Source organism: Cervus canadensis, chromosome 21 (assembly GCF_019320065.1).
Source record: "Cervus canadensis isolate Bull #8, Minnesota chromosome 21, ASM1932006v1, whole genome shotgun sequence".
NCBI classification, from domain to species: domain Eukaryota; kingdom Metazoa; phylum Chordata; class Mammalia; order Artiodactyla; family Cervidae; genus Cervus; species Cervus canadensis.
This window is the reverse complement of record NC_057406.1, coordinates 4,837,506-4,864,852: the sequence shown is the minus strand read 5'-3', so window position 1 is coordinate 4,864,852 and position 27,347 is coordinate 4,837,506. Positions and strand designations below refer to the sequence as shown.

General features: G+C 58.4%; 1 protein-coding gene across 1 annotated transcript in view; it reads right to left on the bottom strand.

Annotated features, from left to right (window-relative positions):
• The window catches only part of SHISAL1 (shisa like 1), a 137,501-nt gene extending 112,781 nt beyond the window's left edge, over positions 1-24,720 (bottom strand). Inside the window, exon 1 of the mRNA XM_043441014.1 lies at positions 24,540-24,720. The gene's annotated coding sequence lies outside the window, so the exon portion shown is untranslated. The remainder of the gene's footprint in view (positions 1-24,539) is intronic.
• Between the last annotated feature and the right edge of the window lie 2,627 nt (positions 24,721-27,347).

Genomic DNA, 27,347 nt, shown 5'->3' with positions numbered 1-27,347 from the left:
AGCTGCTGGTCTGGGAACGAGGGAAGGCTTAACTCCGGAACCCCAGCCTGCACTGGGAACTGGAGGCAGCAGCTGGATGGCTGGGTTGACCCCATCCTCACTCTTCAGGCCTCACTTTTCCTCTTCTGTGAAATGGGACCGTCGCTCACCTCACGGGACTACAGATCAGGGAGGTGGAAGAAGGTTCCAGGTGCCCAGCACATAGCAGGCGTGCAGGAAATAGAGCCCCAGCCCTCAACGCTGGTGGGACTGAAGGGGTCGTGGACCAGAAGCCGCTCACTGAGTCGCACGTGGGACCCTGAGTCCTCCTGAGTCCTCCTGTGCCCTTGGACCCATTCACTGCTGGGCTCAGGGGTACTAGCCAGGGACCTCTGAACCTTGTAACTGCTCGGGGATCCAAGGGGTCCCAGCATCGCACAGGCCCTGAGGAGAGCGTCTGGGCCTTTTAGTAAACATCTGGCCTGGTGGCAGCATGGGCTTGGGGGTGTTCTGCTCTGCAGAGAAAAGAAGCTGGCATCAGGAGCGGGAACACAGTAATCTGTATGTCCCAGACCCCAGGAGTAGATCCAGCACTGGGGGAAGGGCCACACTGCTCCCCAGAGTCAGAGGCCCCCTCAGGGACTGAAAGGGCCTCTGGCTTCCTGATCCCAAGCAAGCAAGAGCAAGTCTCCCTGGTCCCCACACCTAGGGAGCTGTGTGGCCTTGGGCGAGTATCTCAACCTGAGGGTGATCCTCAGGGTTGTCAGCAGTGAAATAGAATCAATGCCGTGGGTTCCGCATAGAATAGAGAGAGTTTTCCAGGAGGTGCTATGTGTGAACCGCTTCAAACAAGGCCTGGTGCCCGCAAATGTGTTCGCTGCTGTTACTATTGTGGTTGTCGTTGTTGTGGTCATTGTGATTTCCCGGCCAAGAGTGTAGGGAGGAGGTGTAGGGGGAGCGCAAGGACTCAGAGGGGTGGGGCTTCGGGGCAGAGGGATCCAGCTGCCAGGTGGCCCTGTGTGTCACTCCCTCTCAAGCCTCTTTGACAGGGGAGCAGGGCCCCAGGATGATTTCAGGGCAGGAGAAACACAGGGATGGCTGGGCTGCAGGGGACACGTGGCTCTTATCCATCCACTCAGTCCCCTGGGGGCCTCCTGGGCCAGGCAGGGAGGGACGCCAGAGTGGGCAGCACAGAGACAGAGACGAGGAGAGGTGACAGTCAGCTGTGACATCCTGCACCCACGGGGCGGGTAGTTAGAGCTGCTGGATCAGCTGAGAGACTGTGGGAAATGGTGGTGAGCTCCCCGTCACCAGAGGTGTGCAAGTCTCAGTGCTGGAGGCAGGGCTGGGACTCCTGGGTCAGGAATGCCCTGCTCCTGAGAGGCAAGGTTGGTGGTTGGTACCAAGGATGAGCCCACAGGCATCCCGAGAACAGCGGCCCCCTTCCTGCAGGGCTGCTGTGGGCACCGCGTTTGTTCTTGGTTGCAGAGCCCGGGCAGGGTGCTGGCATGGAGGGAACCAGGTAGGATTCCCGTCACACAGGCCTGAGGACTAGTGTGGATGGCTCATAGCTCACAGCCAGGGAGCCCTCTCTCCATCACGGGGGCTGGGAGTGGGGAGTGGCGGACGCTCTCTCAGCAGCATTAAGTCTTGTTCCCCGGATCTCAATTATCGTTTCTAGACCACAGGGTGGCTTTATGGAGTGGAAAAAATCCATTAAGGTTTTTTAAAGCAAAGCTCAAGACATAATCACCTCATTGTCAGGGGCCCTAGTGGTTAAGAGTCGCGCTCCTTCCCTCCCCGTCGGCCCGCTGTCTGGCTCAGGTGGGGGCTGTCAGGGGGGCGGGGGGGCGTGGGGCGGTGGCCGGTGAGCCCTGGCCACACTCCACGCAGTGACTTCCCGGGCTGCCCTTTCCCCAGCTTTCAGCCACAGTCGGGTCTGGTCGCTCCTGGCTCATCCATCCCCCCTTACATTTAAAAAAAGTCCAAGCCTAACCTCATTCTTCTGCCTACAGCCCCCAGCGGCTCCCACCGCCCTCCCAATACTGTCTGGACCTTCCTTGATATGGATCAGATACCCGCGGGCCGGTGTCTGCGTGATTCCCACTATGGTAGCCACGCGTTCCGGGAAACACACTCACTCAGAAGGACGATGCGGACAGTGGAGTGCAGTTTATCACACCGGCGGGCCCGGGGCAGTCTCCTCTTAGCCAAGGACCCCAAGGTTTTTTGTGAAAACCTTATATACCCCAAGTGTACATGCCCAAACCCACCTCCCCAAACTCCCTGAAACTAGTCTGAACAAAGGAAAAGAAAGATACAATCAAAGTTAACCCGTGATTCATATGCCTTAAGCCTAGGTGGACAATTATCAATAGGCCTGTGGTCATACCCCAGGAAACATAATAGAATTTATGATTCTATTCGGTTACACAGATAATTAGGGTATTCTTTTAGGCAACAGAGAGTCTAGGTTCGAGCCTGGGGCTCTTCCATCTGGGGGGCCAGGTTTTCCAGTTGGTACGTCGTTTCCATAGATACTGGGCGTATAGCTCAGAGTCCACAGTCTGGCCCAAGACGGAGTCCTGCTTTCAAGAGGGAGCCTGTTCTGTTTCCCCCTTCACCACAGCCCTCACTGGGGCAGCCTTCCTGAGCCCTAGCCTTGGCCTGCTGTTCCCAGCAGACCACCTGACCTCCCCAAACTCCAGGCCTCTCTTCTGAAAACGGTATAAAGCAACAGCTGCCCAGAGCGGTTGCTGAGAAAATCATCAAATCCCTCAGAGGGAGAGTCCGGCTCGGTTCCAGGTACAAGCCAGATACTGGCAATGGTTCATGTACCTCCTCCTGCCCCCCACCCTCAACCCCCGATCCTCCTGCAGCTCAGCCCAGCGGTGCCCTGGCCGTTGGGCCTCCTTCCCAGCCTGCCTGGCTTACAAGGCTCCGGTCAGGGTGTGCCCTTTTCCAGGAAGCCCTCCCTGATTACCCAGAGTCAGCCCTGGGTTTCCCCATCACAGAGTGGACAGGGCTCGTGACAGTGAGCAGAGGAGGGGCCCCTCAAGGGCGAGGCCTGGACCTGGGCCCCAGCACTCGACACAGGCCCGCGCACAGAGGGGTGTCCCTGGAGGCTGGTTGATCTGGGGTGGCCTCTGGAAGCTTCTGACTCAGCTCTGCACACATCCGAACCCTCCGGGGGCTGGTCCCCTCTCTCCTGCCTCAGGTCGAGGCTCCTCCCCTCTCCCTGCCCTTTTTCCTGCAGACGTTCTCTCTGGGCTTCAGTTCAGTTCAGTCGCTCAGTCATGTCCGACTCTTTGCAACCCCATAGACCACAGCATGCCAGACCTCCCTGTCCATCACCAGTTCCCAGAGTCTACTCAAACTCATGTCCATTGGATCAGATGGCATCCAGCCATCTCATTCTCTGCCATCCCCTTCTCCTCCTGCCCTCAATCTTTCCCAGCATCAGTGTCTTTTCTAATGAGTCAGCTCTTTGCATCAGGTGACCAAAGTATTGGAGCTTCAGCATCAGTCCTTCCGATGAATATTCCTTTAGGATGGACTGGTTGGATCTCCTTGCAGTCCAAGGGACTCTCAAGAGTCTTCTCCCACACCACAGTTCAAAAGCATCAATTCTTTGGCCCTCAGCTTTCTTTATGGTCCAACTCTCACACCCACACATGACTCCTAGAAAAATCATAGCTTTGACTAGACAGACCTTTGTTGACAAAGTAATGTCTCTGCTTTTTAATATGCTGTCTAGGTTTACTGATCAAAGCCACCTCCTCCCTGAAGCCGCCTGACTTCCCCTGTGTTCAGAGTCACCCTTCCTTCTCTTCGCCCCCCGGCTCAGTTCTGAGCAAAAGTGTCTGCACATGGAGGAGCTGGTGGGGGTGTATTGTTCTGGAGGAAGGGAGCTGAAAGCCGGGACACCCCGCACAGACCGTCTGAGGACCCTCAGCGTGTCGCTGGCAGACTCAGAGGCAAGGACTGGCTCAAGGTCACCCAGGAAGGTGCAGGGGAGCTGGGATGTGCCCTTGGCCCTGCCCAGCCCCGCGGCTTCTCCCACTGCACGTCCTCCCAGGCCGCCGCCCTCTCCAGGATGATGCCCTGGGCGCGGTGGGGGAGAGCAGCCCTGCGCCCGCCCGCGGGAGAGATAAAGAGCAGCTGCCTTTAATTAATAGGGAGGGAACCCGCGTCCCCGCTAATCGCCCTAATTCCAGTGTTTACAAACTGCCGGTGTCCCCGGGCTCCAGTCTGTCTCGCGGGGAAGAGTGTTAAACCGCTGGTTTCCAGGAGGTTCCTTCTGGGGTGGCTTCTCTGCGGGGTTGGTGTGAAGTGGGCAGAAGGGTGAGGACTGTCCACCGTGTGGACAGCCCAGGAGGAACCATCCAGGAGCTTCCAGAAGCCTGGAGCCGGCAGAGGGCTGGGCTTGAGGAAGAGCCAGGAGGTCAGAGTGGCTGGATCCCAGATGGGGTGGAGGTGGGGCTCTGGATTGCAGAGGGTTCCTGAGATGAGGAGAGGGTCCCAGCGGGACACGGCACAGGCCGGGGTGGCCTCGGTGTTTATCCTGAGTGCACTGGCGGACCTCAGAGCTGCTTGGAGAAGGGACGTGATGCCAACAGTATTTTACAGAGAGAGTCTGAGCTTCCCTGCTGGATCAGACAGTAAAGAATTTGCCCGCAATGCAGGAGACCTGGGTTCAATTCCTGGGTCAGGAAGATCCCCTGGAGGAGGGAATGGCAATCCCCTCCAGTATTCTTGCCTGGAGAATCCCATGGACCAAGGAACCTAGTGGGCCCCTGTCCACGGGGTCACAAAGAGTTGGACACCACTGAGCAACCAATGCTTTGACTTCACTAAATGGGCCATGTGAGAAGCCCTGGGAAGGTGGGGTGCTCCACAGGGAGCTGACTAAGGAGGTGGGGGCCCAGGAAGCAGGTGAGAACTGAGTGGCTGCAGAGAGCAATTTGGCCAGAGCAGCGGGCCCCTCAGGATCCGCCTTGAAGTTCGGGCTGGAGGACCCTTCTTGGTTCGGATGCTGGGGGTCGAGGCTCCCGAGGAGATGGGGGAGAGGCGATCAGGGAACAGCTGACATTTGTTCATCGTGACACCTGCCAGGGGAGACCCCTCAGCTGAGCCTGCTGGGGGTGCCAAGGAGGTCAGACATCAGCTCTGGGGAAGGCCCGCTCACCTCCTGGATCTCAGAGTCCCCCCCGGGACCCCTCCCAGCTGCCCAGCCATGCGGCAGCTGACCAGGGGTCTCACCATAGCACTTCACACTTAACTGGTGCTCAGCCAACCGTCCTCAGAATCTTGCCCTGGCCTTTGAGGGGCTCAACATCCCCCCCCCCATTTCTTAGATGAGGGCTCTGGGGACCAGCAGGAGATAGGACCCGCCCAAGTCCCAGACTTGTGAGTGTCGGTGACCCAGTCATGCCTCCCCTGTCCTGTTTTCCGATCTAAGGGGCTGGGGTGCTCGCCCCCACCCACCTTTGCCCCTAGCCCTGTGGCGGAGGTTAGCCAAAGCCCGCCAGAGGTCTGGACCCCGAGCCCTGCCTCCTCCTCCCCGGTCTGTGTCCATGCGCCCCCCCTTGGCCAGCCCCCACCCTGGTTTTACCCCCACTGTACGCACAGAGCGCCCACCAGCACAAGTCCGCTCTGAGGTCTCCCTGAGCTCCAGACCCACGCTCCCAGCTGCCCCGACAGCAGCCTTGATGGCCAATGTGTGCACCTCTGCATCCACAGAAACACTGGGGAAGCCTCTTCCCCATCCTCTGGGCCCCTGAGCCAGACATCCCCTCACGACATCCTCCCCAGAGAGAAGAGCTGCTTTCCTTATGTCTCACAGCCAGCAGATGGCAAAGCCGGGTCTCAAAGCGGCATCCTGACTGCCAGGCCAGAGCCTCTCAGGACACCCTGGAGCTCTGGCCGGGCGCCTGGGCTCCGAGTTCAGCCCACTCCTGTGCCCCAGCAGCTAAGGCCTCTCCCCACCCTGGTTTCCCCGTCTGCCGAGGGACACGTGGTCTTTGTCTCCGTGAACTCACACCTGCACGTGTGAGGATCCAAGGGCCGTGTGCATGCACAGGCATGGTCTGTCGCGGAGCAAACACTTGCAGGGGTTTCTCGTGGCTCCTCCGTCCCGGGGCTCAGACTCTGAGAGCAGCGGGGACACAGCTGAACGGAGCTCCCTGCAGACACCCCAGGAGTGTCTGGGTGGGTCTGGCCTTGTGCACCTGTGTGTGTGTGTATTTTCTACTTGTGGTGCCTCCTGTCGTCAGGACCACGGGGTGATACCCTCATTTGTCTGGAGCCTGGGCCGGGCTGGTAGTGACGATGATGTAGCGGTTCCTGGGCGCTGTCACCCACCTTCCCTCCCCTGGGGACAGGACCTCGGCTGCCCTGGGAGGGGAGCAGGCTTGGAGGAGGCCAGGGCAGCACTTCCCCAGGCCGGAGCAGAGCCTCCTTCCAGCTCAGCTGAAGGCTATGTGACCTTGCTGTGACCTATGACCTGTCCTGTGACCCGTGCAGAGTCGCACCTGGCTCCGTGCAGATGTTGGGATCCTGGTGCCAGAAGGTGGACTCCTTGGCCTGGGCATCCCTGGGCTCCCCGGGTTCAGACGGCTCCCGGCACTCAAGTTCCCCAGGCGGGCAACCTGCCCTCAGCTTTGGGGAGCAGGGGCGAATAGGGACAGGACCCTGGTCTTGTGTACGTGGCATTGAGTTTAATCCCAACTAAGCCTCAGTTGCTCAGTGAAGGTGATGTCTCCAGCCGGTGCCACTCAGCTGGTCCACACGGAGAGCCCTCCCTGGGGAGAAACGGGGAAGAAAAGCCGCAGGCCACCAAGGGGGTGCAGACCCCATGCTCGCCAGTAAGCAATGTGCCCTGAGGGCTCCAAGGGCAGGCGCATGTGTGCACAGTGGATGTGTGTGGTGTGTGTGCATGGACACACAGGGGAATGTGGGTTTGGTGGGCCTGGGGGGGCAGGCAGTTGGGGCTTCCCTCCCATGCCAGCCGAGGTTCTGTCCCCGGGGGAGGGGAGAGGGCTAACAGCGCCCGGGAACTGCTACATCGTCATCATTACCTGCCCGGCCCGGACTCCGGACAAATGAGGGTGTCACCCAGTGGCCCCAACAACAGCAGGTGTGTTCTCATCACAGGGAGGCTGAGGCAGGAGGGGCGTGTGGAAAGGTGTGTAGGAGTTGCCCGGAGGAACTAGGGAGGGAGCAGTGGAGACAAGGCTCGAGGGGGACCGCGGGAAGTCTGGGCGTGCCGAGGGGAGGGTTGAGGCCTGGAGCAGGATCGTCTTCGGGGAGGGGGGCTGCAGAGTCAGTGGGAGAGGGCGTGGGGGAAGCAGGTCAGACAGGCCCTCACAGGAGGGTGGGCTTTAGCCCTGGGGGTGACAGGAGCCAGGGAAGGGTTTCCAGCAGGACGCGAAAGGACCTGCGCCGATCTGGTCTTGGGAAGTTCCATCCAGCCTGGTCAGGAGGCCTGGACCCCGGCATGTGGCCGGTGTTTTCATCAGAGAGCTCGACCAGCCTTTCCAAGAAGGACAGAGAGAGATGGAGACAGGAAGGGGAGAGACCCAGAGGATGTTCAGAAAGCGGCTGGGAAAAAACGCAGGCCGCTTGTCCTGGTCTTCTGCCCGCAACACCAGGAAGGGCCAGTGAGGCGACAAGAAAGCCGGCCTCTCCCCCGCAGGGCGCCTGGAAGTGTTCCTGATGGAGAGCAGGACCGAAAAAGGAGGAATTCAAACACACTCAATCCCTCCCTTTGCTGGGATCAGCTGCCAGGAGTGTAATGATTTTCATTAATACCATCAGCTTTCCTCAAACTTGATTATAATTACTCTCCAGCCCACGTTCCCCTCTGAGGAGTGATGCTGAGTGGAATGTACATTAATCAAATCCACTGATCACATCCGAATGCTGATGGCCTGAACTTTGAGCCCACGGCCAACGGGAGAGACCAGGAGGGGCTGGCCGGGCGCTCTCCCTCCCTGGGGCGGGACATCCATATGGATGGCAGAATTAATGAATGCTAATGTGGCCGTGATGAGCTGCCTCCCCGCAGTCACGGGCCTCCCATTCTCAGGCTCTGTTCTCGTTTATCACCTGTGGGGCCCGGCACAACAGCTCCTGGTAGCAGAAATAGCTTGTGTTTTCAGACAAGCAAGAGCTGTGGCTCAGAGAAGTCAAGTGACTTCCTGAAGGTCACACAGCATGTTGAAAGTCAGTTTTAAACCAGAGTCCAGTGATCCTTAGCCCCCCTTCTTTTTCCTCTGTGGCCTGATTGTTCCCTGGGGCTGGAGAGTAATTATAATCAAGTTTGAGGAAAGCTGGTGGTATTAATGAAAATCATTACACTCCTGGCACTAATGGTAAAGAACCCGTCTGCCAAAGCAGGAGACGAAAGAGATCTGGGTTCTATCCCTGGGTTGGGAAGATCCCCTGGAGGAGGGCTTGGCAACCCACTCCAGTATTCTTGCCTGGAGAATCCCAGAGGAGCCTGGCAGATTGCAGTCCATGGGGTCACAGATAGCCAGACACGACTGAGCCCACACACCAGCCCACACCCCCCTGGCCCAGCTCCCCTGGAGCTGCCCAAGAGCGGGTGAACTATGAAAGCCTGAGAGAAGCCTGAGTGACGGAGGAATGGGTTCCCGATTAAGCCAGGGAGAAAAGCAATGCCTTAATATTTACTTTAGAGGAAAGAAACAGAAACATCGTAAATTCACTCGGCAGGAAAAATAGCCAAGACGCCCCGTTAGGGCAGCACGCTGGGCTCTGGGACCCTGCCCTCCCCGCCCAGGGCTGCTCCGCGCAGAAAATGTGCAAGGCGGGGATTCCCTGGCTGGCCAGTGGTTGGGGCTCCTCGCTTTCACTGCAAGGGGCTCGGGTTCGATCCCTGGTCAGGGAACTGGGATCCTGCATGCCAAAAAAAATTTTATTAAAAAAAAAAAAGAAACTGTGCAGGGGTAAGGATGACCACCTCATGGGGGAAGGGACCCGTCGTCGGCTCCCCTGTGGGCGGGATAGCATAGACTAGAGAGATGAGAGGACCGCAAACCTCAGCCAGAGGGGAGAGGAAGTCTGGGTCTCCCTGGCGGGGCCCCGAGAAGCCCCAGTGCAGAGGCTTGAACTGGTCAGAGGGCGACAGACAGGGAACCCACTGGGACAAGGGGTGCCCTTCTGGTCACTTCTCTCTTGTTAACCGGAGTTGCTGGTGACCGTGACCTCTGACACCAGGCCCCCAACCCAGGGGCAGAGTCCCAGGACCGGTTCTGTCTGGGTGCTGAGTGATGAGAGGGAAGAAAGGCAGGAGAGAGCCGTGGGTTTGTTCAGAGCCCTGGAGATCGCTTAACTGGAACAGCCTAGCAGCTGGGTTAAGGACCGCACTGGCTCCGCAGGAGATCGAGCTGGGATTCTGGAAGAACCTTCAGCAAAGTAACATCCAGACACAGAACAAAACGACAAAAGAGACGGAAGTGAGAAAGGGAGGTGGGCATCTGATCGAGAGCTTCATGAGCGTCTGAGAGCAGCTCCCAGGAGAGGGCGGGGACGAGGAATGGAAAGCAGAGTTTAAGAAATAATGATGGAAAAAAAAAAAAAAGAAATAATGATGGAAGGGGTGCCGCCTGCAAGCCGCAGCGAGACCCACATTGCCAGGTCAAATGTGCCGATGAGAGCGGAGCGGGTGGAGAAACATCCACACCTGGCAATTCAGAATGGCAACAAGAAGAGAAAAAAACCCTGCCAGGGCCCTCTGGGAGAAAGCAGCCCAGCCTGGGGGTGACAGCCAGCCCTGGGTCAGAGTTCTCCCCATCGAGCAGAAAAGCAGGGGGATAGCAGAGTTAGAGGCGCAAAGTCTGGTAGGCAGAGTTTTTGAACAGAGCCCTGTGCCAGCTGAACCGTCGGCAGGATGAAGGCGGACCAGAGACTTCGTGGATGAGGAGCAGGCCTCTGGGGCCGCCATGCCCGGCACGCACACCTGAGGCTGGGGTGTGTGTGCACACGCGTCCAGGCGAGCGGGCAGTGTGGACGGGCGCTGGGGCTGCCCGGGCCGTGGGGGCCGCAGAGAACCTGAGCAGGGCACCAGGTCCTCGTGGCGCTCAGTGCCCGGCAGGCTGTCCTCCCAGGGGTGCATTCTCAGGAGTTGGAATCACACCTGCAAATCTGCAGGTCCAGTCACGCTTCACGGCTCCTTGGAGGATAGCATTTACATCGTGCTAACTTCATAAACCTTCTTTATTAATTCCCGACTCTAGGCTTGGTCTACTGACAAAGCACAGATGGACGGTTACTGTTTGTTCTATCCTCCCCGGCCAGCTGAGCAGCCACTGGGGGAGGGTGGGAGCCAGACAGGAAATGCAGGACACAGGAGAAAAATGCAGGGGTGGCCAAGAACTGCCCGGGATCCTTGGGTAGAGAGCGTCTGGTGGAGGGGAATCCCAGAATGGACTTGCAGGGGGTCCTGGGGGAGGGGCACTGAAAGCTAGGAGTGGGTGGCAAGGAGCCAGCAGGAGAACCCACTTTCTGCCCAGGGAGCAGCCAGTGCAGGGCTAGAATTGAGGAACTGCGAGGGGCCAGTGATGCTGGGCTGGGGAGGTCACGGAGGGTGGGGAGAGAGACATGGAGGGGGAGAGACCCCAGAGCTGGATCATATCGCTCGAGTCTGGGCTTGGCTGTAGGTGCAGCTGTGTGGGTCGGTAGCTTTAAGCAGGAGAGAGTTCTGACCCAACAAGCTCCCTGGCTGCTGGCTTGATGGCAACGAAACAGACAGAGGAAGCCAGACCCCAGAAGTGATGAGGGGTGCAGGATAGAGTCTGCGGTCCACGTGGTCAACCCCAGAGTCAATGGAGCCAATTCTGAGAGGCAATCTCCCCTCCCATCAGAGGTGGAGAGGCAGGAGCTGGGAGCGTGGGCGAAGGAGGCTGCAATTCCAAGCAGGAGCCACAGCAGATATTGTGTGAAGTCGATAAGAAAGAGGTGGAAGTGTATTATTTAAAGTTATAACGGGAAACTGAGGAGAACAGCCGTTGGCTCACAGGAGAGGGTCTGCGCGGGGCGGGGATGGGAGTGGAGGCGCCTTTTACTCTTCCTTCTACACGTTCCCATAAGGTCTGCATGTGCATTAGCCATGATCACGGGCATATGTAACATTTTAATTAAAAAGGTGGGGGAGGTGGGGAGAAATGAAGACAGGACGGGCCCTGCTTCCAGAGTGAGAGGCCAATGTAACGTCAGGGGTGGAGACGGGAGTCAGGGCGGAGGCTGTGCCAAGAAGCGTGATGGGGGTCCAGGGAGCCCCCCCGGAGGTTGCACTGAGGCTGAGCCTGAAGGTGGAGTGGGGGGTGGGCAGCCCTGGGCCGGGGGCTTCCCTGATAGCTCAGCTGGTAAAGAATCTGCCTGCAATGTGGGATTCCCGGCTTAGGAAGATCCCCTGGAGCAGGGATAGGCTACCCACTCCAGTATTCTGGCCTGGAGAATCCCATGGACTGTATAGGTCACGGGGTCGCAAAAAGTCAAACACGACTTTCACTTTCACTTTTTCACCTGGGTGGGGGTGGGATGGCCAATCAGGGGAGAGGGACAGAGGGCGGAGCACCCTTCCGCAGCATGGGCGAGCACCGAGGCCTGACGGGACCGAGGATGTGGTGGTCCAGCGGGGAAGCAGGTATGAGGCCGTTGGGGCTGTGGCTGGGCCAGTGAAGTGGTTGCACCCGAGGCTGCAACTTCTCCCTGGGCTCTCTGACGGCGATGAGTTACTTTCATCATTCAGAATAACATCCCAACAACAGCTCATGCCGCTGGTGGACAGGTGGGGAGCATTCCAGAGAGGAGCATTCCAGATGGACTATTTCATTCACTCCCCACCAAAAAAAAGTCCTGCATAATCCCACCCATTTTACAGATGAGAAAACTGAGGCTCAGAGAGGTGACTTAGCTCACCCAGAGTTGGAGAGCTGGTAAACGGCAGAGCTGGGATTTGAACCTGGGGAGCCCAAGCACCAGTTCCCCACTACCGCGCCTTGCCGGGGACAGGCCCATCCCCTGTGGCTCCCTAAATGGCAGCTGACTGTCCTCTGGCGGCACCAGCAGCAGGTGAAGGCCGAGATGCAAGTTCTACTCCTGCAACGAGGCCCTCTGGTCCTGGACCAGTGCATCCTGGAGCTCCCCCAGAGTCTGAAATTCAATTCGATTATAAATGCATTAAAAAATCATCAGAACCCAGAAGGCTTCTGGCTGCAGGAAGGCGGCATCACGGAGCAGAGGCAGAAATTGAGTCTATCGGCCCCTGTGGGGCTGCCTGCGGCTCTTCGAGGAAGTGGTTCCGAAGTGCTCACTGAGGCAAAACGGCTCCAGCTTGTCGGGAAATAATGGACGCTAAACCCTGGGTTTTTAGGATGGCCCGGGGGGGCCCCTGGCTGAGCAAGGGCAGTCAGGCCCCTGCTGCCTCGTGTGGGCGAGGCTTCCACCCTTCCAAGAGCAGAAAACCAAATATTTGCCAGCTCCACATGCAAACGGGCTTTCCTTGTAGCTGTCGGTAAAGAATCTGCCTGCCAATGCAGGAGACCCGGGTTTGATCCCTGGGTTGGGAAGACCCCCTGGAGAAGGAAATGGCAACCCACTCCAGTATCCTTGCCTGGAAAATCTCATGGACAGAGGAGCCTGGTGGGCTGCAGTCCATGGGGTCACAAAGAGTCGGGCAAGACTGAGCGACTAACACTTGCTTACGTGCAGACACCATGCAGGGCGTGCCTTGGGTGGAAACAGCGCAGGATAGAATCCACGACCGGCGTCTTCGCCTCCTTCGTCTCTGCTGTGTGAGCTTTGGCAAGTCACTCTGTCTGCCCCAGCCTCAACCCCTCACTGTATAATGGGATGACACAGGATACCCGCTTCCCAGGGCTCTCAAGCCCCACTTACTGGGGAATCCTGGCCACGGCAGGTGAGCTGAGACGATCCAACGCCCAGGTCTCTGCCCCTGCAGTTCCTTCTCCCAGGGATGCTGTTCGCGGACTTCCCCAGCCCCCTCCAGCAGGACTCAACAAGGGTGCTCCTGGCCTTCCGTGAGATCATTGCCCTCTCCTGGTCCTCATGCACGTCTGGCCAGGCCCTGTGGCTGAGGGGACCTGGGAGGGCCAAGCCCCCACACCCGGCAGCCCTAACCTAGAAGTGGAAGGAAGTGCGGAGGTCACACGGGGAGGGTCAGTTCCTACTGCTGGCTGGGCCTTGAGGAAGGAGTGGGACTTTAACAGAGGCCAAGGAGGAAGGAACGGCCTGGCAAAGCAGAGACGTGTCTGATTATACAGAGAACTCCGGGACCAGGTTGTAGCCTGGCGTGACTGCAGCTTGGGGAGGATGATAACGCGTGAGCAGGGCTACAGACTGGGAGTGGTGGGGCCGGAAGGAATCCCGCAGTGGTGCAGCCTCTGAAGAGCTCAGAGTCCAACGGGAGTAAGCGGAGAGATGCGGGCGCCTCCTGGGTCTGCTCCTTTGGGGTCCAGCTCCCGCCTGGGACTGCCACCCCAATCATCTGGGGCTCGGTGCCAGTCACCCACAGGTCCTCAGCCCAGCGTCTGCACTCCTCCCGGTCAATGCTGCTGGGTGGGTCTGTAGGCTCTGAAGTGTAGGGAGCAAAATTTTCCAGCCCAAGGTGTGTCTCTTTGGCAAGAGGATTAATTCGGGCTGATTGTTTTTAAGATACAGAAAGCTCAAGGAAGATTTTCTTTTGACCTCCTCTCAGCTGCCGGAAGACTTTAGAGAAAGGGCCAGTTCCCAGAATAGAGCTTCCCCAGCGGTGTCTTCAAAGAACCCCAGACAGATGTGGCGGGGGCGGGGGTGGGGACACCGGAGGGCAAGGCTTAGACCTCAGAGTCCACCCGGCTCCCACTGTCTCTGCAAGGCCCTCAGACGTTTGTTTTCCAAACATTTGCTTTTCCATCTTCATGTGAACTGCCTTCCTCCCCTTTGAAGTCCCAAACCACCGCCGCCAACATTCTCCTTTGTCTTTAGCTGCGGATGGCATGTAAGGTGAGAGTTTCAACCATTGGGGAAAGGAGGGGGGGTCTCTCCCATGTACTGTGTGCCTGAGAGGTCAGTCGTTTCAGTCGTGTCTGACTCTTTGCAACCCTGTAGACTGTAGCCTGCCAGGCTCCTCTCTCCATGGGATTCTCCAGGCAAGAATATTGGAGTGGTTGCCATGCCCTCCTGCAGGGGATCTTCCAGACGCAGGGATCGAACCAGCGTCTCCTGCATTTCAGATAGATTCTTTACCACTGAACCACTGGGAAAGACCCTCTCCCGTGTACGCATGTTATTAAACTGTTTAATTTTCTCCTGTTGGTCTGTCTCATGTTGGTTTAACTCTTAGACCAGCCAGAAGAACCCAGAAAGGTAGAAGGAAACTTCTTCCTTCCCGACAGAAGCAAGCAGGCTTGAATCCTAGCCCCTCCCTGGCATTTATGGGTTCCAGGGTCTTGGCAAGCTGCTTGGTTGCTAAGCGTCTGTTTCTTCAGCTTCTGGTGGATGCAATGACATCAGTTGACTGAGGGGACAGCAAGTGTGAATGAGCCCGGGTAGGGGCTCCGAGGGGTGGGCACTGAGGGTCCAGAGTGGAGAACAGCAGGCGCAAAGGTTCGGCGCTGTGGTTTTGTCTCACTGGAGGGCGGCAGACCTTGCCAGGGCTGGAGCTGCTGGGCAGGAGAGGTCAGAACGGGTTGGGCTGTATCTGAAGGGGCTGGGGAGGGTCATGGGAAGCTGATCAGCTGGAGAGCAAATGACAAAATGTACCTTCTAAAAAGAAGACATGGGCTGAAATGTGGGGGGTGGGCTGGAGGGGCTTTGAGTCTTAAACTTGGCAGTGGAAACCAAAGGCACCAAAGAGGAAACGCATAATGTCTCAGAATGATGGCCATCAAAGCACGTCTTTCAGGCACTTGCTAAGAACCAGGGTCTGTCCATGAAGTCAAATGTGATAACTTTACCATGTAACAGCTGAGGCACAGAGAGGTTGAGTAACTCACACAAGATCACACAGCCCAGGTGGTTGCACGTTCAGGTGCATCCTCCCAACCACCAGCCATCCATCAGGGAGAGCCCACTGAGCCGTCAGCCACCAGCGCAAAGCGAATCTTAGCCCCAGAGCCCCCCTAGGCTCCACAGATCACTGTTAGCAACGGTCATGATATTTGCCTTTTGATACTGTCCAGGCAAGAACCCCTTGGACTGCAAAGAAGTCAAACCAGTCACTTATAAAGGAAGTCAGCCCTGAATATTCATTGGAAGGACTGATGCTGAAGCTAAAGCTCCAACACTTTGGCCACCTAATGTGAAGAGCTGACTCACTGGAAAAGATCGCGATGCTGGGAAAGATTGAAGGCGGGAGGAGAAGGGGACGACGGAGGATGAGATGGTTGGATGGCATCACTGACTCAACAGGCATGAAAGTCTGAAAGTGAAAGTGAAGTCGCTCAATCGTGTCTAACTCTTTGCGACCCCATGGACTGTAGCCCATGAATCTGAGCAAATTCTGGGAGATAGTGAAGGACAGGGGAGCCTGGCGAGCTGCAGTCCATGGGGTCACAGTCAGACAGGATGTGTCAGCTCATAAGGCCCATACAACAGTAGCCCTGTACAATCATGTCAGTTCTGGTTTTCAGATGTCAGGGGACTGGCCCCAGCTCACACGGTGACCAAGGGTTACATCCGAGCCTCACTCCTGGCCAGGTTGGCGGACCCCACCTGGCGACATCGTGGCCCCTCGTCACGGTCATCACCGTTCGCTGAGCCCCTGCTGTGCAGAGGGCCTTCTGCCACCTTCTCCTCCACCTCGGTCATCCGTCCCAGCCTTTCCAGGGCACAGGAATTCTGAGCCTGGCTTTACAGATGAAGCTCAGAGGGCTGGAGTCCCTTGCCCATGGCCCCACAGCTTGCAGTGGGGACATCAGCTTGATGGAGTCAGGCTGCAAAGCCTGAACACCAGCCTCTGCACCCCGCCGAGCTGGGGCCCGTAAATCGACCGATGTCTGGGCTGGCGCCTTTGCAGCCGCCCCTGCCTCCCCCCAGCGGTGCCCACCCTGTTCCTTGATTCTGGATGGCAGGGCCTGGAGAAGCGTGTCTTAAAAGGGCAGAGGGTTTCCCAGTGAAGCAGCCAGATGACATGCACGCTCTTCTTGGGAGCAGGACTGCATTAGCGAGGAGGCCTGAGGAGCCCTAATTGTTTTCTAGTCTTTCATCATTTATGAGCTGCTTTCTCTGCAGACCTCGGCGGAAGCTAATTGGCAGGCGGGTGCGGGAGTCTGGGAGGAGCACAGCATCCTGTCAAGTGACTCATCTTCGAGAGATCACATGGCTCGGGAGCTGCGTTTAGAGGACAGTTTGGCTCCTGGACGCGGACCTCCCAGTGCTTGCGGCAAGATGAGGGCTGGGGCGAGAAGGGATTTCTGGGACACTCCTAACCGGGAAGCAAGCAGGGTTCAACTTGGGGGTTGTTGGCCTGGTCTAGAGGACTACGGGTGTTTACCCCAACAGGGACATTTGCGGTTCAGTACAGGCTGGGATGCACTGGGATGGCAGGACTCCTGGTTTTTCACAACACAGTGTAACCCAAATGGATCCCACGGCCCCACGTGGCCCAGTCTCATTGAGGAATCACGCGCGTGCTAAGTTGCTTCAGTCATGTCCGACTCTTTGCGACCCCATGGACTGTAGCCCACCAGGCTCCTCTGTCCATGGGGATTCTCCAGGCAACAATACTGGACTGGGTTGCCATGCCCTCCTCCAGGGGATCTTCCAGACCCAGGGATCGAACTGGTGTCTCTTAAATGTCTCCTGCATTGGTAGGCAGGTTCTGTACCACCTGCGAAGCCCCAGTGAAGACTCACATTCTACCCCAAACCCTCTATCTTTTTCCACCCTTACAGCTCTTCTGTGTCTGCTCCCACCTGGTCCACCAGTTCACTGTTCTGCTTCCTGCCTCAGCCTGTCTCACAGTTTTCTCTCCACCTGCCCATGATCAGAATCCTCTAGAATACAGGAAAGCATGGGAACTCCCTGGTGGTCAAGTTCTTCCTTCCTTGTCTTTCTCAATTTACTTTCCCAGTCCCATAGCTCAGAGACCCAGAAGTCGTCCTCTAGACTTTTGTCTGGGAGCTGAGAGGTGGAGCAGATGAGTGGAGATAGACAGCCTTCTCTCTAGCTGGGAGGATGAGGCGGAAGTTTCCCCATGTCACGGCAGCGTGGCTATGTTGGGGCAGTAATGCTCCATCGGCCACTGTCCCCTCCTCAAGGACTTCTGTCTTGTGGAGAAAGACACGTGTCCTCCAAGGGGACCCTGTCACCAGTGCCCTCCTGGAAGGCCACACAGGTCCAGTGTGCAAGAGGGAGGAAGTCAGGATGGCTTCATGGAGGAGGTGATGTTTGGATTGGGAATAGATATTTACCAAGACGACAAGTGCCTTAGGCACAAAGGGAGCAGAACGGGCACAGGCTGGTGACGCCAGGTGCCAACGGGTGGCGGGGGACGGTGCAGTGGCGTTTAGCGGCAGCCTGAATGCCACCCTAGGAGGCGAGAGGAGGGCAGAGTGTTCCTGGCGGAGGGAACAGCATGTGCAAAGGCCTTGGAGTGGGAAAGGTCCTGGGGTGCTTGGGTCCCTGGGGACCTGTGTGCCAGCAGGGCCTGCCGCTCCAGCTGACATCCCCACGATGTGGGCAGAGTGGGATGCTTCCGTTCCACAGCTAAAGATGTAACAGCTTGGCCAAATCCCCGATGGTCAGGGGATCTGGCGGGGTCCATGCCCACAGGGCCTGTCAACCTCGTGTCTCTGAGCCCCCTTCCAGCCCCCAGCACCTCAGGAGAGCTGTCCATCCGGGTGCCCAGCAAACGGGCTCACCCAGCCCTGATCGCCCTGCTTGTTCAGCAAACACTAGGCAGCCTCTGGCGCAAGCTCTGCTCCGGGCCTGACGCCCGCCAAGAAACCCAGGCAGGCCCTTCCCCGGCTCTGGGCCTCGTCTGCCGCACGGGGATGACCAAATGGAGCATTCTGGGAGCAAGCGCCCGGCCAGGGCCTGACCTGTGTGGTGACCGCACCTGCTGGAGGAGTCATGAGTGAGCACCCTCTTCGGCCAGCCTGCTTCCAGCGCTCCTCTGTGCGGATGTTCACGCCCGCCTCTGTTACACACTGCCTCTGACTTTGGCTGTGTCCCCGGCCCCTCGGAGCTAGAGTCCCACCTAGAGGATGACCGTATGGTGCCCCAGTGCAGGGCTGCGGAGTGAGCTCAGTGGAGGCCGACCCCTCCCTTACCCCCATCACCAGTGTGACTGTCGCCTGGAGCGACAAGATCTCAGAGATGTCTGACGGGAGGACGGGGCTCGGGAGAGGCCGAGGCCGCCGGACCTCGCCGAGGCCTCAGGGACCCAGACGTGAAGGTTCCAGGCACTACGTGCCCCCTGCCAAGCTGATCGGATGAGCGTGAGTGAGGACAGGATCCCATGCCTCTGTAAGGGGGGCGGCAGGAGAAAAGAATCAACTCGATTTGGCGGCTTTTGATTTTGAGACAGAGAAAGAGAAAATACCCGGCTCATGCTAGAAAACATTTAATACATTTGCATTGCTAAAGAGGACACTTTAGCTTCATTTCAGGCCACTCCAGGCTGAGAGAAGGATGGAGGAAAAAGGGGGAGGGAAACACAGGGTCTGGAGAGAAAAAGATGGGGGTGGGGGATACAGGACTGACCCACACAGAAGCGGGGTGGGGAGGCCACGGGCCCCGAGGTGCCCCTGGAGACCCCACGGGGACTGCTGTGGGCCCCCCAGGCTGGCGGCTCCGAGAATCCGGCTCTATGCCCGGGTGGCTTGGTGGGAGCCGGCCCAGAGCAGGTTAAGGTGTGCTCCTTGGGAGGACGGGAGGTGGAGGAAAGCAGGGCCTCAGCCCACTGGGCCCCTCCTCAAGCTGTGAGGCCAGGATTTGGGATTGGAGGGAGGAAGGACCAGGAGACTTCAGGTCCAGGGCTGGGTGGGTTTCTAGATCTGATGGCCCTGTCGGGGGTGGGGGACAGGAGGGGCTGTCTATCTGTGTCCCCCCTGTGAGCAGGAGGCTCCAGATGTGGGGGCCCCCTCCCACATCCCCCTTCCATCTCTGCAATCAGAGGAAGCCCTAGAAAAGATTTCATATGAAAACCTGCCCAAAGACGACTCACAGCTACAGGGCTATAGGCTCCCTGCCACCCCCACCACCCTCCAGGTTGCCCTGAATATGGGCCAAGGTCACCCAGGATTGGAGGAGGTCCTCTAAGAGGTGGGCCTGGAAAGACCGCCAGCACTTCCTGGGGAGCCCGCAGGTGCCCGGCGCTGTGCTAGGAGCTTCACGCAAATTCACTCGTGCCATCTCCCAAGGACCCCATTTGCAGGCTGGGAACAGCCTCACAGCAGTGACGCCCTCTCCAGGGTCTTGAGATTGACAGGTGACAGGGCTGGGGTCTGAACTCTGATCTCTGGCTTCAGAAACCCCAGGGAAGGTGCCCTGGGAACACAGGAGGCTCCCAATGACCGACCACACTTTCTGAAGGGGAACAAGGAGGAGGGTGGAGGAAACGAAACACGTTCTTGCCACCTTCTCGCCAGGAGGGGATTGACAGTTAATTCCTGTTTTCCCTAAACTGGCTTCCATATTACTCCTCTTATGTGTTCAATCACGCATTTTTTAAAATGTGGACTCAAGTCTCTCTGCTGAGTTAGAGATGACGGTGAACTGACCTGGGACTCCCTCGTGGTCGAGCGTGGGATCTCCCTCACTTCCCAGGGGCCAAGAGGGCCTCTCAGGACCGCACACCCACTGTTCGCTCCTATGGGAGAGCAGGTGGGCCCTTCTCTGTAGATGACGTCTGTGGTCACTGGGTCTCTATTTCCCTCCAGAGTCTGAGCCATAGGCCAGAGATGATCCACCTGCCCACCAGTGGTCCCTAGGACCCTTTGTTCCCCCCATCCCAGTGCACCCCCCACCCCCAGACACCCCTCCTCTGGGCACATTTTCACAGCCATCTTCTCCCTTGATTCTCCCTGCCCTCCTGGAAGATTGGCCCAAGCAAGCATCAATAGCCCATTTTACAGATGGATAAATGGAAGCTCTTGGTGCCAAATAATTGGTGCTTTCAAATTGTGGTGTTGGAGAAGACTCTTGAGAGTCCTTTGGACAGCAAGGAGATCAAACCAGTCAGTCCTAAAGAAAACCAACCCTGAATATTCATTGGAAGGATTGATGCTAAAGCTGAAGCTTCAATACTTTGTCCACATGAGGAAAAGAGCGGACTCATTGGAAAAGACTGATGCTGGGAAAGACCGAAGGCAGGAGGAGAAGGGGGTGACAGAGGATGAGATGGTTGGATGGTATCACCAACTCGATGGACATGAGTTTGAGCAAACTCCAGGAGATAGTGAAGGACAGGGAAGCCTGATATGCTGCAGTCCACGGGGTCGGAAAGAGAAACAACTTAGCAGCTGAACAACAACTTCGAATATGCCCAGGCAACACAGCTACGGCCCCAGAACCGTCCTTAAGTCCAGGCCCTCTGTCTCCTGGTCCACTCTGCCTGGGGCAGGGGGAAGAGATGCCTCGAACAGACCTTAAGTGTTCTCTCGCTGCCCAGGGTCTGGAAATCTTCAGTGAGCAGGGCATATTTGACTTGGAAAAATAAGCTCTCTCCCCTTGGGTGTTTTGAACTGCTGGTATTTAAATGCCTTCATAGCCTCAGGGCACTGGGATTGTGTATTCTATCTTTTGCAAATGAATGTGAACTGGAGTGTTTGTTAGTGACCTTTAAGCCATGGTCCTCCTCACTCCCCCTGCCTGCCTGCTGGGTAATCCTCGGAGCCCCGGTGTCCCCAGGCTCTGCCACCATGGATGACTAAAGAGCAGGACAATTATAATCCAAGTAATGAGATCAGAGGTTCCCGGTTACTATTTAATTTAGAGCTGGTGCCAAGGAGCTTAAGCAAGTTCTCGGGAAGGAACTCAGAAGCTGCAGACTTGCCTCTGAAGGGGCCCTGGGGCAGCACCCTCTTCGGAGTCTAGGCCTGGGGAGGCTCAGAAGTGGCAGCAGGGCCAGCCGGACTCTGTCTCCTGCTCTCCTGGCCCTCAGGCCGTGGCCCGGGCAGTGCCCCCTCCCCGGATGCCCTCCGCCCCCAGCTCTGCCCGCTGAGATCCCTTCACGGACCTCCTCCTCTTGCAAACACGCTGCTGTCCCCTCAGTGACCAGTGGCTCATAAGTGCTCCCTGTCTCTGCGCCATTCCTCTCCCTGGACCACCCCCTGGCTGGAAGCAATGCTTTTAACCTGGGTGTTGATTCCCCGACTTGACCCTGAACTTGACCTTGCCTCAGTGATATTTGCATCATCAGGGACTTGCAGTCCAGGGAGAATCAATCATGGTCTGACCTCAGGGAGCACCCAGGCTGCTCGTTCACCACAACCCAGGGGAGACCAGGCCCCAAACTCAGAGCGCGGAGCAGATGCAAAATGATTACAGCCTGGAGCCGAGTGCCCCTGATCGCATCCCAGCCCAGCCAGACCCAGCCAAGGTCAGCCAAGCTCCAGACCTGGAGCAAGAAAAACACATTTGGTTGCTGTAAGCCACTGAGATTTGGGGGACTCTTTGTTACAGAGCATCATCGCAGCAGGAGCTGACCAATACAGCAGAGACGGGTACATGTTTGGAGTGGGGAAAACATCAAGACAGATGCAACCCTGAGGGGTAGCTTTAGTCGGGATGAAATGACGAAGGACACCCCGCAGGCAGATTTTGCCCTTGGCATAGAAGCTGGAGGGAGGCTGAGCAGAGGTGGGCACCAGCCAGGAGCTCGGTCCCCGGGTGTGTGAGCCGAGATCTGACTCAAGCAGCAAGCTTGTCAGTGTGGCCGGCAGGCACCTCGGGTTGTAGCAGAAGCGTCTCTGCTTCAGGTCCGCCTCCCTCTCTGTGTTAAAGTACGCACACAGTGGCACTGTTTACTGAGTTGCATCTTTTTCCAGAACTTTATTCTTTGCAGTAAAGCCGAGTGGTTGGATGTGTAAGACAGTGTCTGTGAGGCACGTGGCCCCAGCCTGGCATTTAGTCACTGACACACGAGGTCGCTGTCGCTATAGCAGGAACATGCTTGGTTTCAGGCTTTCGCTACGACACTCCCTATGACCTTGTCGTGGGTCTGCAGACAGCCACCACCTCCAGTGCCCCAAGCCTCCTGGGCATCACAGAGGCATCTCTGGGGGACAGGCCGGCTTCAGAGGCTCTGGAGGACAGAGGCTGGGCGTCCAATACACACGCAAGGTGCGTGCTAAGTCGCTTTGGTTGTGTCCAACTCTGCGACTCTATGGACTGTAGACCACCAGGCTCTCCTGTCTAGGATTCTCCCAGGCGAGAATACTGGAGTGGGTTGCCATTTCCTTCTTCAGGGTATCTTCCCGACCCAGGGATCGAACTTGCATCTTTTATGTCTCCTGCATTGTGAGGCAGACTCTTTACCACTAGCACCACCGAGACCGGAGCCAAATGAGCCAGAACTCAGAACGGAGGTGCAGTGCCTCCGTGAAGTCCAATGCCACTTGAAGTCCAGTGCCTTAACCTCAGATGTCAGGGCCTCGCATGTTCCCACAGCTGCACCCACCCCTCTGGAAGGTGGACCCAAGTGCCCTGGACCCAAACCCACCAGCCTGCCCTGGGAGCCGGAACCCTGCCGGGCTGGGCAGCACGGGGTGTTAGGGAGGACAGAGGGGTAGTCACGGGAGTTGGCACCGTGGCTCCAGCCAGACTGGGTTGGTTCGGGCGTCAGAGCCAGAGGGGCCGTGCCTTTGTGCGTGCACACTCTCGTGTGTGTGTAAGACTGACAAGCACTGTTGCACACCTACTGTGCGCCAGGCTTTGTGCTGGCGCGTGCTGGCCCTCAGGGCACAGGGTCGAGTGCAGAAGAAATGACCCTGGTGTCAGAGCCTTACCCCTCCCCTGAAGGCTGCCCCAGGCTCTGTGTCACACTTCCCGCCCCAGCGCTCTGCGACTCCTCCAACAGCCCCCCAGCTTAGGCAGCGTCTCCCACTTCGATGGGGGAGCGGACAGAGGTGCAGGGGGCCGAGCTTTGCCAAGGTTCACACCCACAGGGAGCAGCAGCATCAGGAGCAAGCCCAAGCCAGAGTCCCAGCCAAGTGGTGGTGACAAGACCCAGTTGCTGGTCCCAGCGACTCAGGCCGCACGGGAGAGCTGGGAGTTGTCCAGAGGCTGGGGGAGGCGTGCTGGGTTTACTGGGTCGGTGAGGAGGCGAACGGCCCCTGAGCAGGGCCAGGATGAGGGGCCCCAGTTCCTGGGAGGTGACTCTGAGGGACCATGCAGGCGGGGAGGACTGCAAGAGTGTGGGCGCGGACTCTGGGCATGGAGGATCCTTGGGTATTTGCAGGAAGGTTGTGCCCAGTCCGAGACTGGAAGTTGCCCAGCGTTTTTCCACTGATCATCACAGAGCACCTCCCTCTGCAGACTGGCCTGACCCTTCTTCCTGCAGCCATATGCCTGGGCCACTCGCCCGACAGCCCCCCGCGCTCCAGCCGAGCCAGCACAGCTGCAGGAGTTGGCTGTGACAGGAGCCAGCTCACTCTCAGACCATGAAAAATCATCGCGATAAACCCCGCTCCCCAGGTGAGTCCCCACAGTGTGCCCAAGAAAGGCCCTGGCAGCCCTCGCCAGGGTCTGGCTCATCCCCCAGACCCCCAGGACCTACCCTCCTCTGATGAGCGGGGTGGACAAGATGGTCAGCATGACTCCCCCACCCCAGTCCGTCTCCCTGCTGTCCCCGTCCCAGGCCTGTTAGGAGATCGCGTTAGCACTGATCACCTCACCTTTAGGTAAATATCCTGCCCCGCGATTAGGCATAGAAACCCATCTAAGCAGAAAGGCAGGTTTGCCAGCCTCTCCGAGCCCCGGGGACGGAATTGCGGGGCTCAGGACCCATCCGGTCAAGCTCAAGGCCCAAAGTAGCGTCTTCTACTGAAAGGTCTGTTTCTGTAAACCATGCAGAATGACACAGAATCAGGGGTGCCCCGGGAAAGCATGTGTCCCTTGGGACATCGCCCCATCTTCCTAGAGAACCCTCTCCCGTGTTTTCAGAAGGCCGGCTGAATTCCCATCAGCGGCAGGAATGCGGTCCTCTGTCCTTGGGCCCACCCCGGGGAGCAGGAAGGGGAGCCTTTCTTCTCCAAAGCTTCCAGTCCTGTTGGCAACCCTGTGCGGCGCTTGCCTTCAAAACTTTGCAGCCTGTGCTTCCGCAAACCCATTAACCTGCAGCCGGCTTCCAATGAAACCCCCAGGACTCTGACATTTCCTCGCAGGCAGGGCGCCTTCAGAGCTGCAAAGGGCAGGCTGCTGCCCACCCAGCTGGGGGTGTGGAAGGGGAAGGGAAGCTGACGCTGTGTCAGGGGTCCCGGGAGCTGAGGGCAGACACAGAGTCCCCCGCCTCCCCCCGCAAAATCCCCTTCCACTCTCGCACCCACAGCTCGCCTCCTCCGGGGCCTGAGAAGACGTCCCCTTACCTGTGCGGAGACTCGTCACTCTGTAGCAAGTGGAGGGTACCTCCGGGTGTCCCAGGCGCCCGCCTCCAGCCCCTTCCTGGGGAGCAGCCCCCACCCCACTCCCTGGCGCACGTCCCAGGTTGGAGCACGTGTTGTGTGCGGGCAGGGGGCAGAGGTGCCTCCAGGAGCCAGGCTGGAATATTCCTGGCTGCCACCTGCCACCGGCCCGTCCTGGGGGGCCAGCTGCCAGAGCGGAGATGCTCCGGCCGGGCCGGGCCCGCCGTCATCTGCCAGGAGCGCCAGGCGTCAGCTTTCGCTCACCAGGCGCCCGCCGGCTGCTCCCAGGCTGAGGCGAGTGGTTTATTTTTAGAGCCCGGCCCTTCCCCAGACGCCAGGATCCCAGCTGAGATTTCCAGCGGCTCAAACTAGCCTGTTCTTGGCTGTGTTGTGGCTTTACTGGGAAGGTTCTGGAAGAGAGAGACGGAGGCTTTCAAGGATGTGGTCCTCAGTGTTCCCATCTGAGAAGGGCAGAGCTAGACCGGAGGTCCCTGAGACCCTCGGGCGAGGACAATGGCTCCGACTCAGGGGCCGGGCTGGGATTCGGCTTCCCTTTGGGGCTCCCTCGGTTTCTCCTTCCGGAAGATGCAAGCGGAGCGGGCACTCCTGTCTGGAACGAGGGGCAGCCACGACCCGCTCTGCACGTCTCCCCAGCCGCACTGAGGTCCCAGGAGGGCGGGGACCTGTCATCTTCACCGTCATAACCCCACGTGTCTGCTCCAGAGTCGGTCCCATAGTAGGTGCTCGGGAAACATGTAGTGAGGAAGGGAAACAGGCCCAGGTCCCGGCAGCACCGCTAGGCTCCTGAATGCCTGCAGGGTCTTGGGCTTCAGCGCGCTCGGCAGGCGTGCAGCCCCAGGCCTGACAGGCGAGGCGCTGGTCTCGGTCTGCTGCCCGGAGGTGGCAGTGCCCGGCTCCCTGGGGGCGGGGTGTGTGGCTCAAGCCCAGGTCACTCCCCGTCCCACCTGCAACCCTGGATCGCTCCCCTTGGCCAGGCCAGCGGGAGCCTCACACGCTGCCCCGCCCCACACCGAGCACCGTAAACCTCATCCCCTTCTCACCACCCACAGCCCCCACTCCCAGGAGCTGTAGGACCCAGCGTGGGGCCGCGCTGCCTTATTCATCTGTCCATTGCCCCAAGGGAGGACTCAGCCGGTTCTGGACATCTCTACTCCGCAGGAGGCCTCCTCACAGCTCTTGACCTGTGGCAGCCTGACTCTCCCCTCCGTCAAGCCAGGCAGCAATGCCATTCCTGGAGCAGGTGGGGCTGCAGGGGCCAAGGGGAAGGCGCTGGGCACCCAGAGGCCCAGCAGCATCTGCTCGTCCGCTTTGCCTCAGCTTATCGGGAAAGAACGTCCTGATCTGTGTGTGTGTGTGTGTGTGTGTGTGTGTGTGTGTGTGTGTGTTGGCTGAATGTGCTTGAGCCCCAGTGCAGAGAATGTGAGCCAGCTGCCCCTCACCCCCTGGGCATAGCCCCTTTGCAGACACGTGGACCCAGCAGTCCTGCCCACACCTCCACCACCCTGTTCCTTGGGTGTCACTGCAGCCCGCCAGGCCAGCACCTCCTCTTCTGTACAGAGGAGCCTGGCTGGCCAGTCTCCCGGGGCCCCGAGAGGCCTGGGGACTGGGAATACCCATCCCCCTGCCCCCACCCCAGGGAATAGGAGGCAGGCTGCCTGGAGACTGGGGTGCAGCTGCAGCCATTGGGGTCCCCTTCCCGGAAGACAGATGGGAGCCCACCCAGGGCCCCTTCCAGGCCCCGGTGCTGCCTACAAGCAGGAGAGGGTCTTAGCATCTTAACCAGGCCCGGCCAGTGGCCCCTTCGAGGACCCAGCCTGTAGTCTGCAGCAGCTGACATGCCCCTGTGAGGCCGGTCTCCCCAGTTCTCTTCAGTTCCTGTTCGTTGGTCAAATGAACAAATCCCCCAAAAGAAGAGCTCCAGTGAACTGGGGCCGTCTGTGAGATGTCACACTGTATAGTCATTTCAAAATGTTCTCTGAATCATATTTAATATTCTGGGCAATGTTCACAGTGTGAGCAATGTGACTACAGTAGATTGCGAACCGTCACCTTGAAGATGCCCAGTGATGGACACGGTCCATCCCTGCAGGCACAGGGCAGCCCCCTCCCAGCCCAGCCCTTCACCTGTGCGCCCTGCTCCCTCGCTTCCTGCGGCGGCTCAGTTGACGCTTGGGGGAGGTGATGATGACCATTTGGTGAAAGGGTGGATGGGTTCCTTCATCCAGCTACCCAATACTGCAGAGCACCGACTGCACCCACAGTGCAGACTGTCTTCTCAGTGCTGGGCTCCCAGGGAGAGTCGGACGGCTGAGGGCCCCACTCTGTAGGGCTTGCATCAGACAGTGTGTAAACCAGGTGATTCCAGGTACTGAGACGCAGAGGACAGGAGAGCAGCCCCCGAACGCTGAGATGAAAAGACGAGGCTGGGCCCTGTTGCCCGCTCGTCTGCAGCCCGCAAGCTCCCAGCCTGACCTGCTTTGCCCGCTCCACGTGCCGGCAGGATCTCTACCACTCCCTGCGGCCTGAGGTCCTGCTCCTGCTCATAGGACTCAGGCTGAGGCCGGGGGCTCTGTGCTCTGGTCTGAGCATCGGCAGACCCGGGGGACAATCACCCTCCGGGGACAGAGCCCCAAGCACCCACCTGCCCTCGTGAGTCCTGCTGCCCTGAGTCTGGGCACCCGATGGGTCCCTGGGTTCTCTCCAGTGCACCCCACCCCAGCCAGGACAGCCCACCTGTCTGTGATCTGATGG